Genomic DNA, 25,205 nt, shown 5'->3' on the forward strand with positions numbered 1-25,205 from the left:
AGCCATTTTGCTTTTTTGCATTTCTTTTCCATGGGGATGGTCTTGATCCCTGTCTCCTGTAGAATGACACGAACCTCTGTCCATAGTTATCAGGCACTCCGTCTAACAGATCTAGTCCCTTAAATCTATTTCTCACTTCCACTGTATAATCATAAGGAATTTGATTTAGGTCATACATGAATGGTGTAGTGGTTTTCCCCACTTTCTTCAATTTAAGTCTGAATTTGGCAATAAGGAGTTCATGATCTGAGCCACAGTCAGCTCCCGGTCTTGTTTTTGTTGACTGTATAGAGCCTCTCCATGTTTGGCTACAAAGAATATATTCAATCTGATTTCGGTGTTGACCATCTGGTAATGTCCATGTGTAGAGTCTTCTCTTGTGTTGTGGGAAGAGGTTGTTTGCTATGACCTGTGCATTCTCTTGGCAAAACTCTATTAGCCTTTGCCCTGCTTCATTCCGTACTCCAAGGCCAAATTTGCCTGTTACTCCAGGTGTTTCTTGATTTCCTACTTTTGCATTCCAGTCCCTAAAGGTAGCAGGTCTTAATTTCAGGAGCCTCACAGGAGTAGGGGAAATAGAGACTTCACTCTTGAAGCACACACACAAAATCTCATATGCTTGGTGTCCACAATAAAAGCAGTAACTTGATAGACTCCTGGGCCAGACCTACCGTTGGCCTTTGAGAGTCTCCAGATGAGGAAACGGGGAGCAACTTCACCTCATCCTGGGGACATGGGCCCTGGTGGTGACAGACATATTTGGGAGTGTTCACCCAGGTGAGCACAGTTGCTGGTGGTGGCTGACAACTTGATTCCATTGTGCCAAGACCTGGCCCCACCCAGCAGGCTGCAGGTGCCAGGGTTGGGACACCTCACTTCAAACAACTAACTGGGCAGGGCACAGCCCCACCAATCAGTAGACAAACTGCCTAAAGACCAAAGAGCCCATATCCACCTCTGAACATGTTCTCTAGACACACTGCTAACCCTGGCCCTGCCTACCAGAGAACCAAGACCCAGTCCATTCAGGAAGTCTACGAGATAGAGTGTGTGTGTGTGTGTCACTCAGTTCTGTCTGACTTTTTGCGCCCCCATAGACCCATAAGGCTCCTCTGTCCATGGAATTCTCCAAGCAAGACTACTGGAGTGGATTGCCAGTCCCTTCTCTAGAAAGCCTACACAAGTCTTTAAAGCAGCCTCACCCACCAGTGGGCAGACACCACAAACAAGAAAACTATGATCCCACAGCCTGCAGACTGAGTCCAGCAACGGATGGCCAGACCTATTATGGGATTATCTGGAGCCTGGTCCTGCCTGCTAACAGGTCAGTTCAGTCTGCAGGACACCCTGCACTCATACCCAATTATGTCAGGAACCAACCCCACATCCCTACCTCCTCTGCCTCCTCCCCCTGACCCCCACCAATGATCTGAAATGAAATCTGAGATCCCTGGCTCTGCAGCCCAACTCTGAGAACAATTTCTGCCTTCCAGTAGTCTGGAACTAACTGCAAGATATCTGGCTTCATCTGGCAGTTAGTGGGCAAAAGTCCCAGAGTCTTTGGGACTCTGACTGCCAACAAGTGAGCCAATGCTAACCCAGTGGGGCTCTGAAGATTTTAACAACCAGCTGCCTAGTGACCAGGCTCCATTAAACAGCAGCAAGCAGCACACACACAGGGCATAGTAACCAATCAGACTAGGTGCCAACCAAGCCTACTAGACCAGAGTCAGCCAGCCACAACAGAAGGATACACACAACCCTCAGGTAGAATTCATATCAGTTCAGTTCAGTCACTGAGTCATGTCCATCTCTTTGCAAACGTATGGACTGCAGCACGCCAGGCCTCCCTGTCCATCACCAACTCTCGGAGTTTACTCAGTTTCATGTCTGTTGAGTCTGTGATGCCATCCAACCATCTCATCTTCTGTCATCCCCTTCTCCTCCTTCCCTCAATCTTTCCCAGCATCAGGGTCTTTTCCAATGAGTCAGTTCTTTGCATCAGGTGGCCACAGTATTGGAGTTTCAGCTTCAGCATCAGTCCTTCCAATGAATATTCAGGACTGATTTCCTTTAGGATGGAATTGTTGGATCTCCGTGCAGTCCAAGGGACTCTCAAGAGTATTCTCCAACACCACAGTTCAAAAGCATCAATACTTGGTGGCGCTCAGCTTTCTTTATGGTCCAACTTTCACATCCATACATGAGTCTGGAAAAACAATAGCTTTGACTAGAGGGAAATTTCCTGGCAAAGTAATGTCTCTGCTTTTTAATATGCTGTCTAGATTGGTCATAACTTTTCTTCCAAGAAGCAAATGTCTTTTTATTTCATGGCTGCAGTCACCATCTGCAGTGATTTTGGAGCCCCCCAAAATAAAGTCTGTCACTGTTTCCACTGTTTCCCCATCTATTTGCCATAAAGTTGTGAGACCAGGAGCTATGGTCTTAGTTTTCTGAATGTTGAGTTTTAAGCCAATTTTTTCACTCTTCTCTTTCACTTTCATCAAGCATTTATCATGATGTACACTGCATATAAGTTAAATAAGCAGGGTGACAATATACAGCCTTGACCTACCCCTTTCCTGATTTGGAACCAGTCTTTGTTCCATGTCCAGTTCTAACTGTTGCCTCCTGACCTGCATACAGATTTCTCAAAAGGTAGGTCAGGTGGTCTGATACTTCCATTTCTTTAAGAATTTTCTGCAGTTTGTTGTGATTCACACAGTCAAAGGCTTTGGTGTAGTCAATAAAGCAGAAGTAGATGTTTTTCTGGAACTCTCTTGCTTTTACGATGGTCCAGTGGGTGTTGGCAATTTGATCTCTGATTCCTCTCTCTTTTGTAAATCTAGATTGAACATCTGGAATTTCATGGTTCATGCACTGTTGGAAGTTTGGCTTGGAGAATTTTGAGCTTTACTTTGCTAGCATGTGAGATGAGTGCAATTGTGTGGCAGTTTGAGCATTCTTTGGCATTGTCTTTCTTTGGGATTGGAAGGAAAACTGACCTTTTCCAGTCCTGTGGCCACTGCTGAGTTTTCCAAATTTGCTGGCGTATTGAGTGCAGCACTTTCACAACATCATCTTTCAGGATTCGAAATGGCTCAACTGGAATTCCATCACCTCCACTAGCTTTGTTTGTAGTGATGCTTCCTAAGGCCCACTCGACTTCGCACTACAGAATGTCTGGCTCTGGATTAGTGACCACACTATTGTAGTTATCTGGGTCATGAACATCTTTTTTGTACAATTCTTCTGTGTATTCTTGCCACCTCTTCTTAATATCTCATGCTTCTGGTAGGTTTATATCATTTCTGTCCTTTATTGTGCCCATATTTACATGAAATATTCCTTTGGTATTTCTAATTTTCTTGAAGAAATCTCTAGTCTTTCCCATTCTATTATTTTCCTCTATTTCTTTGCACTGGTCACTGAGGAAGGCTTTCTTATCTCTCTTTGCTATTCTTTGGAACTCTGCATTCAAATGGGCATATATTTTCTTTTCTTCTTTGCCTTTCACTTCTCTTCCTTTCTCAGCTATTTGTAAGGCCTCTTCAAACAACCATTTTGCTTTTTTTGCATTTCTTTTTCTTAGAGATAATCTTGATCCCTGCTTCCTGTACAGTGTCACATAGTTCTTCAGGCACTCTGTCTATCAGATCTAACCCCTTGAATCTATTTCTCACTTCCACTGTATAATCATAAGGGATTTGATTTAGATCATACCTGAATGGGCTAGTGGTTTCCCCTACTTTCTTCAATTTCAGTCTGATTTGGTGATAAGGAGCTGATGGCCTGAGCCACATCAATTCCTGGTCTTATTTTTGCTGACTGTATAGAGCTTTTCCACCTTTAGCTGCAAAAAATATAATCAATCTGGTTTTGGTGTTGACCATCTGGTGATGTCCATGTGTAGAGTCTTCTTGTGTTGTTGGAAGAGGGTGTTTGCTATGACCAGTGCATTCTCTTGGCAAAACTCTATTAGCCTTTGCTCTGTTTCATTCTGTACTCCAAGGACAAATTTGCCTGTTACTCCAGGTGTTTCTTGACTTCCTACTTATGCGTTTCTGTCCCTTATAATGAAAAAGACATCTTTTTTGGGTGTTAGTTCTAGAAGGTCTTGTAGGTCTTCATAGAACCATTCAACTTCAGCTTCTTCAGCATTACTAGTCTGGCATAGAGTTCGATTACCTTGATAGTGAATGGTTTGCCTTGGAAATGAACTGAGATCATTCTGTCATTTTTGAGATTGCATCGAAGTATTGCATTTCAGACTCTTTTGTTGACTATGATGGCTACTCCATTTCTTCTAAGGGATTCCTGCCCACAGTAGTAGATATAATGGTCATCTGAGTTATAGCATGGTGTAAGACATTTTTTAGGGCATAGCTCTATGAGATAAAAATTAAAACTATAAGAACTAATATAAATATATATATATATATATAGGAAATCAATTTTGTGTATAATCTATACATACTAATACAAACATACATACATATATCATATATATTAAATTTATTTTCTAGATTTGTTTAGACTGTGTTTTTATAAATAGTGCTTCCTCAGTGGCTCAGATAGTCAAGAATCTCCCTGAAATGTGGAGACCTGAGTTCAATCCCTGGGTTGGGAAGATCCCCTGGAGAAGGAAATGGAACCCACGCCACTACTTTTGCCTGGAAAATTCCATGGACTGAGGAGCCTCGTAGGCTTCAGTCCATGGGGTCGCAAAGAGTCAGACAAGACTGAGCGACTTCACTTTAGAAGTAACCTGTAAAAGGAAAATCTTAATATTTGATAAATGGTATCTTCCTGTCATGAAATTTATAAATCTATAAGCATAATGATAGTATATTTATATTTCCTCTTATCTTTTTATTTTAAAACTATTTAAAGAAATACATCAGAAAGGAGAAAAAAATATTATAATGAAATAAAGAGTTTTAACAACACCAGAACATTGGAGTAAATTCTAACATGACTAATTTTTTCAGATCATATGTAGTTTTGATGCCTCTGTCTTTTTCAGAGAAGATCTCTACAAGTAATTTATGCTTTACATCACATGTATATTTTCTATTTTCCATTATTTGTGTATATGCATACACATTTCATAACTATATATTTATGCTGATTTGCTTTTTTGCATTATATTTGAAACATTTATATATGTGTATATACATGCACATATACATATGCATATATAATAAACATATTTAGAGGGGATGGGGGAAAGAATGATTCAATCACTGAATTAGTGTTCCATAAATTAAATATACATTTTATTTTTGAAACTCATTTATGTGGTTTCCAATTTTTTTTTAATTTTATTTTTAAACTTTATAAAATCCAATTTTTTGTACTGTGCAACAATAAACATTCCTGTAATTATGTACTTGTGAATATAGGCTAGTTTTTAAAATATACCTGAGTGGAATTTCTGATATGTTGCCAAATTTTTCTCCAAATTAGATTTACCAAATTATATATTCACAAATAGTTTGTAATAGTTTGCTTTACATTCTTGGCAACATTTTGAATTCACAGACTTTTAAATTTTAGTACAAATACTCCAAATAATCCAATTTTTAGGTGACTCCAAGTAGCTGGGTGTGCTGAAAAGGGTAAATTAGTGATCTCAATTTCAGTGAAAAATATTTTTCATGTCCTTTCTAGTAGTTTTTGTTGCTAACCCTGGTGAAAGCAAATTAAAAGACCTTCAATATTTGCTTATCTCATTTTTCTAATATATTTTTAGCATTTTCCTTTTGATTTATTGCTTTGTTTAGGTCACCTGAACACTGATTCTTTCTCAGTTATGTATATTAAAAATATTTTGAATATTTGTTTTATCTTCTTACTTCATGTGAAAATATTAATTTCAATGTAGGTAAATATCCTCAATATTTAATTTTATATTTACCCTTTTAGAGTGTTCAAAAAATTATTCCTTGCCCTAAATATTTATTTTAAAGATTTCAAGATATGCTTTTCAGTTTTGTATTTTTGATCTAATTTGGAATTGGTTTACATGTGTGGTGAATTATGGGGTACTGTGAATAGAATAATTTTCTTTGTTTTCTTTTTAAAGCATGATTACTACTGAAGGATAGAAATCTTTATTTTTTCATGGCCATTTTAATTTAAGCAATTTAATATCTTATTGCATGCTTAGGTGCTCAGTCATGTCTGACTTTTTGAGACCCATGGGCTGTAGCCTTCCAGACTCCACTGTCCTTGGGAATTTCCAGGCAAGAATACTGGAGTGGGCTGCCATTCCTTTCTCCATAGTATCTTCCTAACCCAGGGACTAAACCCGCGTTTCATGTGTATCCTGCTTTGAAGACAGATTCTTTACCACTGAGCCATCAGGGAAGCCCTGATGGTTTATATCTTATTGGTTCTAAATATTTGTTTGCATATATTCTATACAATCATAACAATATATTAAGTGACAATTTTAACATATATATATAAATATCCAGGGAAATAAAATAATTACACATAGTTCATTTCATTTTAATGTGATATACAAAGAAATATTTAAAAATTTAAAATGTGAATAAAACTCTACCACTTTCTGGTTGTATTTTGGTCCACTTAACATCAATGTTCAAAATGCTGACCAATTCGTTATAAAATGAACTCAATCTGAATGGGTAACGATTTGAAAACATGCTTTATGAAAGCAATCTTATGTGCTGTGATTCAATAAATTATAAGATTGTGGAATGCATGATATTTATATTTTTAAAAATGAGGGAAATTTCATCATGCCAAAGTAAAATCTTGTATAAATAAAGAGTTAAATAAATAGCTACATGAAAGCCTGAAGACTGAGACTGATGTTGGTAGATGAAAGACTAAAATGAAACTTTGTCTAGTAATGAAACAAGAGTGAGAGGAAGATTTGTTTGTATGTTGCTTTAATGATGTTGTTATTTAAGACCACCAGAGTGGAATAAAAGAAAGTAGGTTGTAAAGAGGCTGGTTTGAATCATTGTAGAAAGACATGTCAGAGCACAAAGTGGAATAAAACACTAGAGAAATGTTTCTCAAAATGAGGTTCTCACAAGCAACATTTTCATCTAGCAACTTGGAGGAAATAAAATTCTCTGGCCCCACTCCACGTCTACCATCCCAGGACCACTGAAGAGGGGCCTGGAAATATGTGTTTTAACAAATCCTCCAGGTGACTGTGATGCAACTAAAATTTGCTGCACAGGGCCTATTGTGAAGCCCTCTTAAATTTATTAATTTAGGAGCTTCACTCAGCCCACCAGAGTCCCACCCTTGACCACCACTGCTGAGACTCTAGAATTTATTTCTAAAATTTCCTGCAACTTTTTTGGTTTCTACCCCAACCACTTAAATAACAAGTAATAAAAATCATTAGTCATTAATCTATGTTTAGATTAAAACCACGGTGAGTTATTAAAAATAACCATGGTGAGTTACTACAAATCCATTAGAATGGATAACATCAAAAATACTGAGCCAAGTGTTGGTGTGATGGCTAATTTTATGTGTCAACTTGACTGGGCTAAGAAATACCTAAATAGCAGGTAAAACATTTCTTCCTGGATGTGTCTTTAAGGTCATTTCTGGGAGAGATTAACATTTAAATGATTAGATTGTAAAGAGGGTCACCCTCAACAGCATGGATTTGCATCAGGTCAGGAAGCAACAGTTAGAACTGGACATGGAACAACAGACTGGTTTCAAAAAGGAAAAGGAGTCTGTCAAGGCTGTATATTGTCACCCTGATTATTTAACTTATATGCAGAGTACATCATGAGAAACACTGGGCTGGAAGAAGCACAACCTGGAATCAAGATTGCCAGGAGAAATATCAATAACCTCAGATATGCAGATGACACCACCCTTATGGCAGAAAGTGAAGAGGAACTCAAAAGCCTCTTGATGAAAGTGAAAGTGGAGAGTGAAAAAGTTGGCTTACAGCTCAACGTTCAGAAAACTAAGATCATGGCATCTGGTCCCATCACTTCATGGGAAATATATGGGGAAACAGTGTCAGATTTTATTTTTTTGGACTCCAAAATCACTGCAGATGGTGACTGCAGCCATGAAATTAAAAGACGCTTACTCCTTGGAAGAAAAGTTATGACCAACCTAGATAGCATATTGAAAAGCAGAGACATTACTTTGCCAACAAAGGTCCGTCTAGGCAAGGCTATGGTTTTTCCCGTGGTCATGTATGGATGTGAGAGTTGGACTGTGAAGATAGCTGAGCGCTGAAGAATTGATGCTTTTGAACTGTGGTGTTGGAGAAGACTCTTGAGAGTCCCAAGGACTGCAAGGAGATCCAACCAATCCATTCTAAAGAAGATCAGCCCTGGGTGTTTTTTGGAAGGAATGATGCAAAAACTGAAACTCCAGTACTTTGGCCACCTCATGCGAAGAGTTGACTCATTGGAAAAGTCTCTGATGCTGGGAGGGATCGGGGGCAGGAGCAGAAGGGGATGACAGAGGATGAGATGGCTGGATGGCATCACCGACTTGATGGACCTGAGTTTGAGTGAACTCCAGGAGATAGTGATGGACAGGGAGGCCTGGCGTGCTGCGATTCATGGGGTCGCAAAGAGTCAGACACGACTGAGCGGCTGAACTGAACTGAACTGAATCCATTGAAGGCCTAATAGAACAAAAACGTAGAGGAAGAATACATTTCCTCCCAGCTTTTGCTGGAACATCTGTCTTCTCCTGCCCTTAGATTCTGGTTCTCAGGGCTTTGCCCCAGATTCTTGGACCCTCAGATTCAGACCAGAACTTATGCTAGTCTCATGGTTCTCAGGTCTTTGAGTTTGGACTGGAACTTTCCCACTGTCTTTCCTGGACCTCCAGACTGCAGATAGCATTTCAGAGGACTTCTCATCCTCCATAATCATGTGAGTCAATCCTTCATAATAAATCTCTTTTAAATACCTATGGTCTTTTTTCTCTGGAGAACCCTAATACCATTGGCAAGTATGTGTAAAAACTGGAATATCCAAATAGTACTGGTAGAAATGTAAAATCACATATCACCTTGAAAAACTGTTTGGCAATTTCTTATAAAATTTAATGAATATTTATTGTGAAACCAAGCTATATGACTGCAAGATACTTACCTAAGGGAAATAAAAAGCATATGCCATAATATAAAACTATTTATAGCAGCTTTATTTATAATAGCATCAAACTATATGAAGTCCAAATGTCTACCCAGTCTATCTTGACTGGATAAGCAAGTCTTGACATATTAATCCAAAAGACTACTAATATGTAATAAAAATTAATGAGCTCATGACAAATTAAATAACATGGATGAATCTCAGAGACACTATACTGAATCAAAGGAGACTGAAATAAGAGTCCATGCCCTGTGACTTCGGTTAGGTGAAATTCCCGAAAAGACAAATTTAATATATAGTGAAAGAAAACTCATCTATGATTGCCTGAGCATGGAGAAAGAAATCCTTTGAGTTCAAAGAAGCACAAAGAAACATTTAGAGGTTATAGAGATAGATACAGTTGCCTAAACTTATAGATACCTATGTTTAGATTTATTGATTTTTTTTATCCAGCAACCTTATTAAATCCTCGTATTAATGTTGATTATGTATTTGTAATTTCTTTTAGGACTTTTACATGCACTGTGATACAATTCATGCATATAATATCAATTTTCCTTCTCTATAGACTCCTTAAACAGTTTTCTTGTTCTTTCCTTAATCAATGAGATAGCACTGCCAGTAAGCTGAATGGAAAGGGCAAAGGTGGATACTACTGATTTCTTTACAATTAAAAAGAAAAACTTCTATATATAAGCTTATATTTATTAAATATACATATATATAGATAAATATTTTTACATTTTATATTATATATACGAGGTTAAAATACTGACAAATATGCATATATAAGATATCATTCATATAAAATGTATCCATGCATTATACACATGTATGTACACATATAGACACATTAATCAGATTAAGAAAACATTCCTTCATGCCTAGTTTTCTAAGAGTTTCTATCATGATGATGATTTTGCAGCTCCAAGATCACTATATGAATTACCTTTTAAATGTGCATATATGGTGAATAACATTGATTAATCTGTAACTGTTAAAACAGCTTTAGATCCCTGGGAAAATCTACCTTGTTCATAATGTACTATATTTTCATGTATTGCTAAAAACTTTTGCTAGCATTTACATCTCTTTTTAATAGTAACATTAGCCTATAATTGATCTTTTTTCACTGTCCTTATCATATTTTGATCTTGAGGTTCTGTTAGCCTCATCAAATGAGTTGGGGAGAGGTTTCTTTTGTTCTAATGTCTAGGAAAGTTTTTGTTCTAGAAAATATTGTATCGCTTAAATCTTCAGTTGAACTCATTAATGAAGCCATCTGCACCTGATGTTTACTTTGTGAGAAGATTTTTGACTACTGATTGATTTTCTTTAAGGATATTACACAATTCATATTTTCTACTTCCAATATCCATAAGAAATTTTTCTAAGAAGTCAATATATTGTCTAATTTTAAGTATATTGATATAATTTTTGAATGTACTATTTTCTTATCAGAAGCATCTATAATGATGTTCCTCTTTTAATTCCTAATTTTGGGTGTCTTTGCTTTCTTTCTTTCTTTTTTAATGGTGTTACCGATGGTTGGTCAATTTTATTCTTTGAAAGAACCAGACTTTAGCACTCTGCTGCATGGATTTATTTTAGCCATTTATAATATTAACTCAAAACTTCTACTAGTATGAGATTGAGAAATTATGTGCAATCTCATTAGTGGTACAAATGCAAAAATTAAAAAAAAATTAACAAAATTGAGCAGGTGGTAGAAATAGTAATCTATTTTGAACAAACTGAGTTTATTCCAGAGAGAAAGGTTTGTTTCAATATTAGAAAACTCTACTCATAAACCATATTATGAGATACTCATATACCATATTATGAGATTCAAGAGGAAATCTCCCATCTCATCAAATGTAGCTGCAGAAATGACAATTAGTAAAATATACATTGATTGATAGGTCTTCCCTGGTGGCTCAGTGAGTAAACAATTTGTCTGTAATGCGGGAGACATGGGTGCCATCCCTGGGTCAAGAAGATCCCCGAGAGGAGGAAATGGAAACCCATTCCAGTATTCTTGCATGGGATATCCCATGGATCGAGGAGCTTGGTAGGCTACAGTCCAAGGGGTCACTAAAGAGTCAGACAAGACTAAGTGGCTAAACACACAACACATGACACATATTGATCTATGATAAAATTCATGTACAAATATAAATTTCATGTAGACATAGAAATCTATATGCTCTTATCCTCATAAAGGGCATATGTCTAAAATTAATACCAAATCAAAGGTTGAAATAAAAAATAAAATTAAAAATCAGAATGGTTGATATTGCCCATTGCATAGAGTGTATAGACAGTGTAATAAAGATTGCAAAGGATGTAAGGAGGGATATTGGGTTGTCCAAAAATTTTGTTCAGGCTACTCTGTACAATGTTATGGAAAATCCCAAATGAAATTTTTGGCCAACCCAATATGATTCTCCCATGAGTCTACTGAGAAAATTTCATAATTCTTAAAATTTGTAAAGTTTTCTGGACATAAGATATAAAAGTCAAATGTGTTTCTATACATAAACAGTAGTAATTAGAATATCATTTAATAATTAATCCACAAATATTCATACCACATGCAATAAAAGTCTTCAACCTCTTCTTCAAATGAAGAAAACTCATGAGAGTTTCTTTATAAAACAAAATGAAGTCCAGATTCACACAAATATTGCAAGTGATTCAAATCTTCCATGGTGTGTTATATAAGGCAAGAGTAGTCAAGGAACAGTAACATTCTTCATGAACTTTCAGTTTAATAATAAATGCTAGCTTTAGTACTAAGTTTTGTGTTAAGTTTCAATTAATATTAACCTTTTGCCATAAGATCCATTAGTCCTTTGGCTAAGTCAACATCTTTGATATAGTTTGTTATCAGTGTGAATATTATTGTGAAGCCATTCTCCAACTGCAATGCCATAAAGATAGAAATAACTTTAAAAAATAGTTCTAAAGGGTACATAAGTGTTTCTAGATTTCTTCTTTAAAAAATGTAGATGATTTTGTATCTCAATTCCATCTCGGTAAAGCTATTACTTCAACATTTAAATGTTTACAAGAACTTCAGGAGCCAAGATCTTCCTTCATATTGATCAGATATATTAGAATTTCTACACACACTTTAGTTCATCAACAATGGTGATTTTAGAACTTTGTATTGAATTGCACTCCTAATTTGGTTTTAAAGAAACATCTGATGGATAAGCCAACCTATAGATATAATTCTTTCTTGAAAAGTTTCAGGAGTGGTCTTTTTCTTAAAAAAAGGAGTCACTTGGCTGCAGTTCAGGTAAGATTTGAACTTTAACTTTGGTTCAAATAAAGCTTTTCTTGAAAGCCAGCAAGCTTCTGTGCAATAGAGAACCACTTTTGTATTCTGCTCATACTTATTGACAAAATCTCCTTTAAATGAAAAAGTCTATGACTTTTATGGCTGTTAACAAAACTTTCAGTGGTAAAGTATCTGCCTGCAACGCCAGAGATGCAAATGCAGGAGATGCAGGAGACGTGGGTTCGATCCCTGGGTAGGGAAGGTTACTTTGAGGAGGAAATGGCAATCCACTCCAGTATTCTTGCTTGTAAGATTTCATGGACAGAGGAGCCTGGCTGGCTACAGTCCATAGGGTTGCAAAAGAGTTGGACACCACTGAGGAACTGAGCAGGCATACGCACAAAACTTTTAGGTTTTAGAAGAATCTTTGATATAAATATAAGTCCCTGGAAAAAATGTTACATATAGCAACAGCATGAAAAACCTCTTTTCTGCTAAAGTAGAAAAACACCCAGAAACTTTCAAATATGTCAGGAACTCCATCTGTGGCAAGATGCTGAAGATTTTATTTCCACTAAAAGTTATGTTCTAGGGGAGAAAAAAGTTTTTAACTATTTCAAAAGTTAAAGTCAGTCTTAGTACTTTCCAAAATGGACACATTAGAAGTGACTTTTTCTTTTATAGCATCAGAATGCACCTAAATAATAACATATTTTTAAGATGAAATGACCACCATGAAAGTTTTACCCAGTTTCATAATGAAAAGCTGCCAATATCTTCATGAACTATTTCAGGAATTTGAAAGGTATACTACTATATAAAGAATATATTTAGAAATATGTTGATATAAATATTGGGCTTCTCTCGTAGCTCAGCTGGTGAAGAATCCACCTACAATGCAAGAGACCCTGTTTTGATTTCTGGGTCAGGAAGATACCCTGGAGAAGGAAATGGCAACCCACTCCAGTATTCTTGCCTGGAGAATCCAATGGACAGAGGAGCCTAATGGCTACTGTCCATGTGGTTGCAAAGATTTGGACAAAAGTGAGCGACTAAGCACAGCACAGATACGGATATAGAGTAGATATAGAACTTTGGATAGAAAGATGATAGATAGGTTCTAGATAGATAGAGAGTTGGGAAGAATGTATCTTGAAGTATATCAGTTGGAACATAGAAAATCATTTGGAGAGGGAATAACTTTTCAGTCTTTTCTTCTTTTTCGATCCCCTAATATTTGGAAAGCTTTTGTGAAACATGTGCCTTTTTTAAATGGTCTATAGTACTGTGAATTCTTTTTTTTTATTTGCTTGTTTGTTTATAAACAGGGAAACTGAACTAAACTTAGATGTCTGGGTCACTGAGTTGAGAAGATTCAACTTTACCTTATAGTGACTAAATGACTCACAGATGTCAATTTGCCCAATATGGGGCTGATTATAATATGAAAGTATCTGCAAACAGGATGACTGTGATCACATAACTTCTAGACAGAGTCTAGTAACTACAGTAATTTGAAGTCATGAATATAACTGGCATTTGAAACAACTGCAACTGATGATGAAAATGTCCTTAGTTTCTATTGGTGACTACATTATAGGTACTGCTAATAGTAATTTTATTTATTTTTATTTTGTCTGGATTCATAATTGAAGTGGGGCTTCCCAGGTGGCACCGTTGGTAAATAACCTGCCTGCCAATGCAGGAGATGCAAGAGAAGTGGGTTCGATCCCTGGGTCACAAAGATCCCCTGGAGTAGGAAATGGCAACCCACTCCAGTATTCTTGTCTGGAAAATTCCATGGACAGAGGAGCCTGGTGGGCTACAGTCCATGGGGTCACAAAGAGTTGGACATGGCTAAGTAACTGAGCCCACACACATAATTGAAAGAACTGCCAAAATTTGACTATTAAGTAGTAAAAATAAAGATGTAATTTCCCCTCTATCCTAGTGTGACGACTTTAGAAATCTATTCATAGGCACCTTTCTTTAAATATACCTGCTTTAAAGTTGCTTATATCTTTAAACTGTACTTTATATCTTTAAACATTTCACTGTATTTTTAAAAATATGTGTCATAAATTTTTATTCTTTATTAAAATGTACATATCTGTTATATGAGGAATTTTTAAATATGCCATATGTACCAATAAAACAAAGCAATTATATTTTAGGTTATTTTATTATCCAGGATTGATTGACTAGCTTTTCTCAGTTGGATAAATGTCAGCCATTTCCAATGGAAGCATAATTTCTAAACTCCCTTACCTTGGATATAAATTGACTCATAATTTTCAGGATGAATTAGGGTAGCAACATCCTTTCCTGGAGTCTGTTTTTCTAAAATCACGTTGAAGTAGATACATGACTTCATATGGGTATTTAAAGTAAGTCATATGTAGAAGTATAGAGAAAAGATGAAACTGTCTGCATTTTTTCATTTAATTTGTGTTTTAAGAGACCCTTCACTCCTCTATTTATACCTTTTTGCATTTAGGTTTTTTGAGTTTAATATGGATTGCTTAACTCTGCTTTGGAAAGCAATATGTGACACTAGAATAATTAAAACATGGAGAGAAAGAGAAATGATTTTTGAAAAACAAAATAGATATGCTATATCTTAGTAAATGTACAGTATTTGGAAACATAAAGCTCCTTTTTAATCCATTTTGTGGCTCTCAATATGCAAAGCATAATGAGTTAAAAGCGAAAAGCAAAGGAGAAAAGGAAAGATATACCCATTTAAATCCAGAGTTTCAAAGAATAGCAAGGAGAGGTAAGAAAGCCTTCCTCAGCAATCAATGCAAAGAAATAGAGGAAAACAATAGAATGGGAAAGACTAGAGATCACTTCAAGAAAATTAGAGATACCAAGGGAACACTTCATGGAAAGATGGGCTCAGTAAAGGACAGAAATGGTATGGAACTAACAGAAGCAGAAGATATTAAGGAGAGGTGGCAAGAACACAGAAGAATTGTACAAAAAAGATCTTCATGACCAAGATAATCACGATGGTGTGATCACTCATCTAGAGCCAGATATCCTGGAATGTGAAGTCAAGTGGGCCTTAGAAAGCATCACTACAAACAAAGCTAATGAAGGTGATGGAATTCCAGTTGAGCTATTTCAAATCCTGAAAGATGATGCTGTGAAAGTGCTGCACTCAATATGCCAGCAAATATGGAAAACTCAGCAGTGGCCACAGGACTGGAAAGGTCAGTTTTCATTCCAATCCCAAAGAAAGGCAATGACAAAGAATGTTTAACTACCGCACATTTGCACTCATCTCACATGCTAGTAAAGCAATGCTCAAAATTCTCCAAGCCAAGCTTCAGCAATACATGAACCGGGAGCTTCCAGATGTTCAAGTTGATTTTAGAAAAGGCAGAGAAACCAGAGATCAAATTGCCAACATCCTTTGGATAATGGAAAAAGCAAGAGAGTTCCAGAAAAACATCGATTTCTGCTTTATTGACTATGCCAAAGCCTTTGACTGTGTGGATCACAATAAACTGTGGGAAATTCTGAAAGATATTGGAATACCTGACCACTTGACCTGCCTCTTGAGAAACCTATATGCAGGTCAGTAAGCAACAGTTAAAACTGGACATGGAACAACAGACTGGTTTCAAATAGGAAAAGGAGTATGTCAAGGCTGTATATTGTCACCCTGTTTATTTAACTTATATGCAGAGTACATCAAGAGAAATGCTGGGCTAGAAGAAGCACAAGCTGGAATCCATATTTCTGGGAGAAATATCAATAACCTCAGATATGCAGATGACACCACCCATATGGCAGAAAGTGAAGAAGAACTAAAGAGCCTCTTGATGAGAGTGAAAGAGGAGAGTAAAAAGTTGCCTTAAAGCTCAACATTCAGAAAATGAAGATCATGGCTTCTGGTCCCATCACTTCATGGGAAATAGATGGGGAAACAGTGGAAACAGTGGCTGACTTAATTTGTTTGGGCTCCAAAATCACTGCAGATGGTGATTGCAGCCATGAAATTAAAAGATACTTCCTCCTTGGAAGGAAAGTTATGACCAACCTAGACAACATATTAAAAAGTAGAGATATTACTTTGCCAACCAAGGTCCATTTAGTCAGTTCATTTCAGTTCAGTCGCTCAGTCGTGTCCGACTCTTTGAGACCCCATGAATCGCAGCACGCCAGGCCTCCCTGTCCATCACCAACTCCTGGAGTTCACTCAGACTCACGTCCATCGAGTCAGTGATGCCATCCAGCCATCTCATCCTCTGTCGTCCTCTTCTCCTCCTGCCCCTGATCCCTCCCAGCATCAGAGTCTTTTCCAATGGGTCAACTCTTTGCATGAGGTGGCCAAAGTACTGGAGTTTCAGCTTTAGCATCATTCCGCAACAGAGGATGAGATGGTTGGATAGTATCACTGACTTGATAGAAATGGATTTAGGTGGACTCCGGGAGTTGGAGATGGACAGGGAGGCCTGGTGTGCTGTGGTTCATGGGGTTGCAGAGTCAGACATGACTAAGCAACGAACTGAACTGAACTGAATGAGTTACAGATTTCTATTAAATGGAAATAAAGCAAAATAATAAAGATATTACTGTATCAGTTATCAAAATATATTTCCAGGCCACTCTACAATTGACAAATGAGACTGAATAATATAAAACAAAGAAATAGCCCTGGGCAGATGTGAATAATATTCTTAGGTGATACCTTAATTTATCTTGGTATATGGAAATGCTACAGGTGATCTATGAATTGGCCATTATCTCAAATGGCTTCATCTAGTTGTAATGATGAATTGAACTAAGCTAAGTACAGTCTCTCGTTTTAGCTTCAAGGAAGCTAAACCTTGCTCATCAGAGAAAGAGAGATAAGGTTCAGTCCTCAGACCAAGAATAATCAGACAGGGAGTGATGCCTTAGGTGATGGAAGAGTAAAGTGTTTAAATATTAGGTCCCTCCACTGAAACAGCCATAAACTGGTAAGAACTGACAGAATCAACTTTTGTGGACCTCTGGAACCTAATCTAATCCAAAATTTATAGCGACCAAGGGACTTCTTTAAGAAAAGGGCAGCTGAAAAATAATGAGACCCCTGGATCATTTTCATTCATCTAATTATCACCACCACCACCACCCACCTCCTAAGGAGGAAATGGCAACCCACTCCAGTATTCTTGCCTGTGAAATTCATGGACAGAGAAGGAGCCTGGCAGGCTAAGGTCCATGGAGTCAATAAGAGTCAAAATCAACTGAGCACATGGTAGTTATCATTCCACATCTCCCCTCAACCAACATGGCAGGGATGGCAGTCATGGAGATTGTAGCCTCCATTCCTTTGCAGTTCACTTGTACTGAGTGCTGATAAGATCTTATCTTTAAAGGTTTTGTCATTGTTTGTTTTGACCTATCTGGTTAATTCTGTTATATTCAGTTCAGTTCAGTTCAGTCGCTCAGTCGTGTCCGACTCTTTGCAACCCTATGAATCGCAGCACGCTAGACCTCCCTGTCCATCACCAACTCCTGGAGTTCACCCAGACTCACGTCCATAGAGTCAGTGATGCCATCCAGCCATCTCATCCTCTGTCGTCCCCTTCTCCTCCTGCCCCCAATCCCTCCCAGCATCAGAGTCTTTTCCAGTGAGTCAACTCTTCGAATGAGGTGGCCAAAGTACTGGAATTTCAGCTCTAGCATCATCCCTTCCAAAGAAATCCCAGGGTTGATCTCCTTCAGAATGGACTGGTTGGATCTCCTTGCAGTCCAAGGGACTCTCAAGAGTCTTTTCCAACACCACAGTTCAAAAGCATCAATTCTTCGGCGCTCAGCTTTCTTCACAGTCCAACTCTCACATCCATACGTGACTACTGAGAAACCATAGCCTCGACTAGACAGACCTTTGTTGACAAAGTAATGCCTCTGCTTTTGAATATGCTATCTAGGTTGGTCATAACTTCCTTCCAAGGAGTAAGAGTCTTTTAATTTCATGGCTGCAATCACCATCTGCAGTGATTCTGTTATATTAACTAAACCTTAAATAGGTGTATTTTTATTTACTGCTAAGTCACTTCAGTCGTGTCCGACTCTGTGCGACCCCACAGACAGCAGCCCACCAGGCTCCCCCATCCCTGGGATTCTCCAGGCAAGAACACTGGAGTGGGTTGCCATTTCCTTCTCCAATGCATGAAAGTGAAAAGTGAAAGTGAAGTCGCTCAGTCGTGGCTGACTCTTAGCGACCCCATGGACTGCAGCCTACCAGGCTCCTCTGCCCATGGGATTTTCCAGGCAAGAGTACTGGAATGGGGTGCCATTGCCTTCTCCTTTTTTATTTACAGTGAAAAACAAATAACATCAAATTTACTATCTGAACTTTATACAATTTAGCAGTGTTAAGTATATTCACATTGATATATGGCAGATCTCCAGAAGTTTTTTTGACCTTTCACAACTGAAACCCTATACTCATTAAACATAAATCGCTCATTCCATTCCCACAGCCCTTGGCAACCACCTTTCTACTTTCTAAGATTCTGAGTAGTTTACGTCCTCCTTATGAGTGGAATCAGAGCATGCCTGGCCTTTTGTGGCCTTCTTATTTCACATAGCATTATGTTCTTGATGTTTCTCAATACCGTATCATATGACAGGTTATCCTTCTTTTTAAGATTGCATAATGTTCCATTATGCATTATGTTCCACAATTTCTTTATCCATCCATCTGTTGATGAGGATTTGGCATGCTTACACATCCTGGCTATCTTGAATAATGCTCTAATGAACATCGGTGTGCAAAAAACTTTTCAAGATCCTGCTTTAATATTTTTGCATGTATACCAAAGGGGGGATTACTGAATTATATGATAATTTTATTTATTTTCCATTTCTTGCGGAAACTCTGTACTGATTCCATAATGGCTGCACCAGTTTACATTCCCATCAACAGTGCATAGGTGTTTGAGTTTCTTAGCAGTCTTGCCACAGATACTTTCTTTTCTTTTGCTAGTAAACATCTTAATATATATGAGGTAATACCTCATTGTGGTTTTGATATGCAGTTATTTTTTGGTTAGTCATGTTGTCCCTGCTGCTGCTGCTGCTAAGTCGCTTCAGTGGTGTCCGACTCTGTGCAACCCCACAGACAGTAGCCCACCAGGCTCTGCCGTCCCTGGGATTCTCCAGGCAAGAACACTGGAGTGGGGTGTGATTTCCTTCTCCAATGCATGTTAAGCATCTTCTAATACAATTATAGGCAACTTGCATATCTTCTTTGGAGAATTATCCATTCACATCCTTTTCTCATCTTAAAAGCAGGTTATTTGTTTTTATGCTCTTGAATTGTTGAAGTCATTTATATATTCTGGATATTAAATCCTTATCAGATTTTTTGAAAATGTTGTATATAGTGTAATTTTAGGTGTATTGTTGGGTTTTCCTGGTAGCTCAGATGGTAAAGAATCTGCCGGAGATGCAGGAGACCTGGATTTGATCCCTGGGTTGTGAAGATCGTCTGAAGAAGGGAACGGCTAACCACTCCAGTATTCTTGCCTGGAGAATTCCAGGGACAGAGAAGATTGACAGGCTGCAGTCAATGAGATAGAAAAGAGTCAGACTTTCATTTTCACTTTAGGTGTGTGAATGCATGCTGAGTCCTGTCTGACTCTTTGTAACCCCACGGACTGTACCCTGCCAGGCTCCTCTGTCCTTGGAATTTTCCAGAAAACAATACTGGAGTGGGTTGCCATTTTTAACTCTGGGGGATCTTCCTGACCCAGGAATTGAACTCACATTTCTGGTGGTCTCCTGCATTGGCAGGCAGATTCTTTATGACCACTAGGGCCACCTGGGAAATCCAAGGTTAAAGTTCTAACTAATTCTTTCTCGCACTCTCTCTTTTTCTGACATGTGAATATTCAGTATTCCCATCACCATTTGCTGAAAAAAGACTCATTTTCCCATTGTATGTGGGGTTGGTAACTTGTCAAAGATCAGTTGGTTATATATACAAGGGTTTATTTCTGGGCTCTCTATTGTGTTCCATTCATATATATATATATATATATATATATATATATGCTGCTGCTAAGTCACATCAGTCATGTCCGACTCTGTGTGACCCCATAGATGGCAGCCCACCAGGCTCCCCCGTCCCTGGGATTCTCCAGGCAAGAACACTGGAGTGGGTTGCCATTTCCTTCTCCAATGCATGAAAGTGAAAATTGGAAGGGAAGTCGCTCAGTCGTATCCAGCTCTTTGCGACCCCAGGGACTGCAGCCTACCAGGCTCCTCCGTCCATGGGATTTACCAGGCAAGAGTACTGGAGTGGAGTGCCATCACCTTCTCCATATAAATATATAAATAAATAAATATATATACATATATATATACACAGGCATACATACATATACATCTTGTGCCAGTGCCACAATATCTTAATTGTTGTTTGTAATGCATTTTGAAATCAGGAAGTATGAGACCTCCATTTTGTTTTTTCTTCTTTCTCAAGAATGTTTGTCTATTCAGAGTCCTTTGAAATTACATATGAATTTTGTATTTTTTCCATTTTCACACTAAATGCCATTAAGATTTTGATATTCATTGCATTGGTTCTGTGATTTACATTGGGTAGCATGATTATTTTAACAATATTGTCATCCAGCCCACAAACATGAGATATCTTACCTTTTCTGTCAATTTTTTTTTTGGTTTCTTAAGTGAAGTTTGGCAATTTTCAGTGTACAAGTCTTTCACCTCTTTTAAGTTTATTTCAAAATATTTTATTCTTCTGATTCTCCAATAAATGTGATTATCCTTTTCAGATCAGTCATTGTCAGTGTATAGAAACACATGGATTTTTGTGTGTTGATTTTGAATCCTGCAATTCTGCTTAAACTATTAATTAGTTTTAATAGTTTTTTTAAATCTAAAAATATTTTTTAATCTGAGATTATTTCATTTACAAATAGAGATAATTTTACTTCTCTCTGTCCAATTTGGATGACTTTTAAAATTCTTTTTATCTATGTTCTTGCTAGGATTCCTAGTATTATATTAGATAGTAGTGGTGAGGCATTCTTCCCTTGCTCTGGATTTTAGGTCAGAATTCTTTAGTCTATCTCAGTTGAAAATTATATTAGCTATAGGAGCTTTGTATCCAGATTTTTATTTTGTTTAGGTAGTTTTCTTCTGTTCTTAGTTTGTTGAGTGCTTTTATTAAATTTTATCAGTAGTGTTTTACCAGGTTAAATTTTAAATGTCTTCACATGCTAAGGTGGTCACTCAGTTTGTAACACAATTCTGAAGTACATAGCAGAAGTAAATGCTGAAGTATACATTTTGAAATCATTGTCAAACAAATGATATTTAAAATTATGAGCTAGATAAGATCACCCAGGAAACATTATAGATATATAGAAATAGACAACCACAATCCTTGGTGTTCTTTAACACTTAGAGATGAGCAGACGAGATAGAAAATCAAAACAGTGAAAGAGAATAAACAGGCAAAGATGATACTAGACAAAGGAAGGGAAAAGATTGTTTCAAGAAGAATTTAAATATGCAGAATACTGCATATAGATTAAGATGATGAAAGACAAGTGATAAAAGGAGATAAATGCAGTTAGTATCCACAAAGCACTTATCAGGTCAGATCAGATCAGATCAGTCACTCAATCATGTCCAACTCTTTGCGACCCCATGAATCGCAGCACACCAGGCCTCCCTGTCCATCACCAACTCCCGGAGTTCACTCAGACTCACGTCCATCGAGTCAGTGAAGCCATCCAGCCATCTCATCCTCTGTCGTCCCCTTCTCCTCCTGCCCCCAATCCCTCCCAGCATCAGAGTCTTTGCCAATGAGTCAACTCTTCACATGAGGTGGCCAAAGTACTGGAGTTTCAGCTTTAGCATCATTCCTTCCAAAGAAATCCTAGGGCTGATCTCCTTTAGAATGGACTGGTTGGATCTCCTTGCAGTCCAAGGGACTGTCAAGAGTCTTTTCCAACACCACAGTTCAAAAGCATCAAATCTTTGGCGCTCAGCCTTCTTCACAGTCCAACTCTCACATCCATACATGACCACAGGAAAAACCATAGCCTTGACTAGACGGACCTTTGTTGGCAAAGTAATGTCTCTGCTTTTGAATATGCTCTCTAGGTTGGTCATAACTTTCCTTCCAAGGAGTAAGCGTCTTTTGATTTCATGGCTGCAGTCACCATCTGAAGTGATTTTGGAGCCCAAAAAAGTAAAGTCTGCCACTGTTTCCACTGTTTCCCCATCTATTTCCCATGAAGTGATGGGACCAGATGCCATGAGCTTCGTTTTCTGAATGTTGACCTTTAAGCCAACTTTTTCACTCTCCACTTTCACCTTCATCAAGAGGCTTTTTAGTTCCTCTTCACTTTCTGCCATAAGGGTGGTGTCATCTGCATATCTGAGGTTATTGATATTTCTCCCGGCAATTTTGATTCCAGCTTGTGTTTCTTCCAGTCCAGCGTTTCTCATGATGTACTCTGCATATAAGTTAAATAAGCAGGGTGACCATACACAGCCTTGACGTACTCCTTTTCCTATTTGGAACCAGTCTGTTGTTCCATGTCCAGTTCTAACTGTTGCTTCCTGACCTGCATACAGATTTCTCAAGAGGCAGGTCAGGTGGTCTGGTATTCCCATCTCTTTCAGAATTTTCCACAGTTTATTGTGATCCACACAGTCAAAGGCTTTGGCATAGTCAATAAAGCAGAAATAGATGTTTTTCTAGAACTCTCTTGCTTTTTCCATGATCCAGTGGATGTTGGCAATTTGATCTCTGGTTCCTCTGCCTTTTCTAAAACCAGCTTGCACATCAGGAAGTTCACGGTTCACATATTGCTGAAGCCTGGCTTGGAGAATTTTGAGCATTACTTTACTAGCGTGTGAGATGAGTGCAATTGTGTGGTAGTTTGAGCATTCTTTGGCATTGCCTTTCTTTGGGATTGGGATGAAAACTGACTTTTGCAGTCCTGTGGCCACTGCTCAGTTTTCCAAATTTGCTGGCATATCGAGTGCAGCACTTTCACAGCATCTTCTTTCAGGATTTGGAATAGCTCAACTGGAATTCCATCACCTTCATTAGCTTTGTTCATATTGATGCTTTCTAAGGCCCACTTGACTTCACATTCCAGGATGTCTGGCTCTAGGTCAGTGATCACACCATCGTGATTATCTGGGTCATGAAGATTTTTTTCTACAGTTCTTCCATGTATTCTTGCCATCTCTTCTTAATATCTTCTGCTTCTGTTAGGTCCATACCATTTCTGTCCTTTATCGAGCCCATCTTTGCATGAAATGTTCCTTTGGTATCTCTGATTTTCTTGAAGAGATCTCTAGTTTTTCCCATTCTATTGTTTTCCTCTATTTCTTTGCATTGCTTACCTGAACTTAAGTATTATCTTTTATTCAGTTGCTGAGTTGTGTCCAACTCTTTGAGACTCCATGGACTGTAGCCCACCAGGCTCCTCTGACCATGGGATTTCCCAGGCAGGAACACTGGAGTGAGTTGTAATTTCCTTCTTCAGGGTCTCTTCCTGGACCAGGGATCAAACCCACATCTCCTGCATTGGCAGGTGGATTCTTTACCACTGAGCAACCTGAGAAGCCCTAAGTGTTACCTAGGAAAACTGTAAAACTACAGATACTCAGAGACATATTCAAGAAATTTCTATTCAGAAAGTCTGCATGTGGTTTCTAGAACACTGACAATTTCAAATAATACCTTGTTACTAATTTAAAAATTCAAGTCTTTAATCATTCAACACAACCCTACTGAATATCTACTACAGATAGTCATTGTGCTGTAAACCGAGTTTATTAAATGGATAAGACCCAAGGAGGGAGTGACAAAACTGAAGAGGTCTTGTAGACAAATCATGTCATTATTTTGTAAGTAAAGATGAGATTGGAATTTGCTCTAAGAATGTACCTTCCTTTGTTGCCTATCATTAAATATGTCTTACTAATTATGAAAGTTTATCCTTTTTAGATCTGCTTATTCTTAGAGCCTCTTAATAATAAATATTCCTCACTTCTATGTAGCATCTACCTCAACACTTCCAAGGGATGGGGTTCCAGTCCTGCTCATGTTGGTCTCTATCTAACATTTACCTTCCCAGCTCACTTGGCTTACATTACTCATTACAAATGTGTTTAATGTAAAAGTAACAATTGCAAACCCATATCATTTGCACAGGCATTTATTGTTTATAGCTAAAACAATTCATGGTACAGTAAGAATGTTCTACAATAAACATAGTTGTTTAAAAAAAATCATAGCTACATGATTCAGACCTTTCCAAACACCTTTCGTTTTATCACTGTACAATATTAATGGAGTTTAATCATGGAGTTGTGTTGCTTATAGAGGTGGCAGGAGGATGATGTCAGTCTTAGAAGTGTGTTTATTGGAATGAGTCTGTGTGGGAACCACAGATTTTAGAGGCATGTTAAGTGAAATGAAATGTTATTGATGAGTTAAACAAGTTTTAAACAGATTCCAGCCCTCATGCCGCAACTAAAAATCCTGCATTCTGCAACAAAGAGCTGACACGGTCTCCTTTGATGTCTGCCGCCGAGGACTTTGGGTCTCTGGATGTATGCAGGGCTCTGGGCCTTTGGGCCGCCAGCTGCACCGGATTTGGCCCTCGCCGCTGGAGCTGCCTGCCTGGGCCTGTGCGCTGGCTCCTGTGTGGTGTGTCTGGCTGACCCAACTCGTGGTGCCACCTCCAGTCTCTGGGTGACCCAAGGGTGGTGGGGCGAGGCAGCGTGGG

The sequence above is a fragment of the Bubalus kerabau genome, chromosome 3, assembly GCF_029407905.1.
Source record: "Bubalus kerabau isolate K-KA32 ecotype Philippines breed swamp buffalo chromosome 3, PCC_UOA_SB_1v2, whole genome shotgun sequence".
Taxonomy (NCBI): Eukaryota; Metazoa; Chordata; class Mammalia; order Artiodactyla; family Bovidae; genus Bubalus; species Bubalus kerabau.